This window comes from Cricetulus griseus, chromosome 8 (genome assembly GCF_003668045.3).
Source record: "Cricetulus griseus strain 17A/GY chromosome 8, alternate assembly CriGri-PICRH-1.0, whole genome shotgun sequence".
NCBI classification, from domain to species: domain Eukaryota; kingdom Metazoa; phylum Chordata; class Mammalia; order Rodentia; family Cricetidae; genus Cricetulus; species Cricetulus griseus.
In genome coordinates, this window is record NC_048601.1 from 81,756,730 (window position 1) to 81,759,429 (window position 2,700).

The 2,700-nt window shown below is 41.4% G+C and overlaps 1 pseudogene; it reads left to right on the plus strand.

The window, feature by feature from the left end:
• Positions 1–1,670: 1,670 nt before the first annotated feature.
• LOC113837168 lies at positions 1,671–2,127 on the plus strand (annotated as a pseudogene).
• The last annotated feature ends 573 nt before the right edge of the window (positions 2,128–2,700 follow it).

Below are 2,700 nucleotides of genomic sequence, written 5' to 3' on the forward strand. Positions count from 1 at the left end.
ACTCAGGGTATACTACACTACAACAGTTCACAACTTAGGAGAACGGGGTTTTAGAGCACCATTCTTAGCATTGCTGCACTGGGGACCTAGGTAAAGGCAAAATCTTTTACTTTGAAGGCAAAGTCTTCAGAATGAAATTGTCTTTACAGGAGACCACACATATGGGACCTCTATAACATGACAGAAGCCTCAGTATGAGATTGTGGTAAGTATGTGCTTGGCCTGAAACTCATTATGTAAGCCAGGCTGGCCTTGAATTTGGGATTACCTACCTCAGCCTCCCAAGTGCTGTAGTTACTGGTGTGTACCACCACATCTTGCTGTGCTGAAGCCCTTGTAAAGGCAAGAGCTGGCTTCTTCAATTCACACCTTCTCTGTGTAAAGATAGCCTGAAAAGATGTCTGTAAGCCAAGGATCAGCTCTCAGCAGACATCAAGTCTGTTGGCACCTATAGCCTTCCAGAATTAGAGAAATATCTGCTGTTTAAGCCATGAAGACAATAGTGTTTCCACAGGGCAGCTGGAACTAAGACAATTGGTGTCTGGAAAATGTTTTGTTAAAAGCTGGGTTTTATGGTCAGGCTTAGTGGCAAATGCTTATAATTGCTGTACATACAAGGCTGTGGTAGGAGGTAACAAGCTTGAAGCAAGTCGAGGATATATTGTGACCCTGGCTCAGAAAACAAAGCAAAATGAAAAGAAAAGGAAACTATCAACACTACCACCAAAAAAAAAAAAACAAACAAAAAAACAAAAACAAAACAAAACAAAACAACTCCCCCCCCAAAAAAACAAATGAAACGAAACCAGAAATACCTCCCAAGCAATGGGCTTTTACAACCTATGAAGGGATCTGTATGTAAATCATGAAACCTCATGAATTTGGACTTTTTCCAGGATTTTGTATTCAAGTGAGATGTCAGTCTAGAGATATGAATGCAAATTCACTGCTGTTGGGTTGTAGTAGAGTTCATGGAGAAGTATCAATGAGCTGTGGTAAAGGCACTGAAGGATGGTGTTTAATAACCTTCCCAGGACTGATGGCAGCCTGAAAGTGTGAAGCCCAGGAGAGTCGCTTGACTAAATAGCTCATGCAAGCACGGCAGGGCTGTATTTCACTTTAATGCGACTCATGAGTACCCGAGATAACAGATGGGAAGTAAATACTTGTGATTGATGGAATTTTTGCTACATTTGAAATTGGCTTGGATGATGACAGGACACTACTCTCTATTTTTTCTAGCATGAAGAAGAAGACGCTAATAAAACTGTAGTTTTCACTGAAGAAGCTCTGGGACCTCCTACTATGTTCAGACTCAGCGGGCAGTGTTTGATAAAGCTTGTAAGTTGCATTTGCGTGTGAAATTTAATTAGATTCGAAGGTCTTTGAATTTTTTTTTTTTTTTTTTTTGAGATAGAGTTTCTCTGTGTAGCCCTGGCTGTCCTGGAAATACCTCTGTAGAGCAGGCTGGCCTTGAACTCAGAGAGATCCGCCTGCCTCTCCCTCCCATGCGATGGGAATAAAGGTGTGCGCTACCACTGCCCGGATGAAATTTAACTGGATTCATAATAGTTAAATAATACATAAACTTGAGTGATGATTTGTTGTATAAAAATGACATAAAATATACTATATAGCTTTCCCCTGGCTGGCAACGCGGAGGCGGCTCGATGCCTGGAATTACTGTAAAAGACGTTAACCAGCAGGAGTTCGTGAGAGCCCTGGCAACCTTCCTCAAAAAGTCCGGGAAGCTGAAAGTCCCCGAATGGGTGGACACAGTCAAGCTGGCCAAACATAAAGAGCTTGCCCCCTATGATGAGAGCTGGATCTATACAGGAGCTGCTTCTACAGCACAGCACCGCACCTGTACCTCCACGGTGGTGCCAGGGTCGGCTCCATGACCAAGACCTACGTTAGGACGGCAGAGAAACCGTGTCAGACCCAGCCACTTCAGCAGAGGCTCCAAGAATGTGGCCCGCAGAGTCCTCCATGCCCTGGAGGACTGAAAACAGTGGAAAAGGACCTCAGGGACAAAGAGATCTGGACAGGATTGCCGGACAGGTGGCAGCTGCCAACAAGAAGCATTAGAACAAAGGATGCTGGGTTAATAAACTGCCTCATTCATAAAAAATATACATATTCTATGTAACTATTAACATGCATATGTCATAAATTGACATTTAATATGCATGAAGTATATAAGACATGAAGTATATATTTGTATGGTTTTACTGAGTATCTTCAAATTAGGTTTCTTTAAAATAGTATATTTATTTTGTGAGCAAATAAAACAACCCTAAGAAGATTTAAATGGGCAACCAAAGAAGTCATCTTGTCATATTTGAATCATTTGGTAATGTCTAAAAAAAAAATTTGTCTTTGGGCTGATAAAATAGTGTAAGAAAGAACAAATTTAGGTACATTTTTGTTTTTACTATTTACTTGTTTAATTACTTAGTTAATTAATTAAAGGTGCATGTGTGTGTGCCTGAGGACATGTAGGTACACAGTGTGTATTCAGGAGCCCTCAGATGTCAGAAAGCAACATCAGATCCCCTAGGACTGGAGCTGTAGGCAGTAGTGAGCTGCCACGTAGGTTCTGAGAACTGAATCAGGTACTCTGCAAGAGCAAAAAGTGCTCTTTTCTGATGTGATGTCACTACAGTCTTAACAAAGGGTTTTAAAAGATGGAATCTCAAC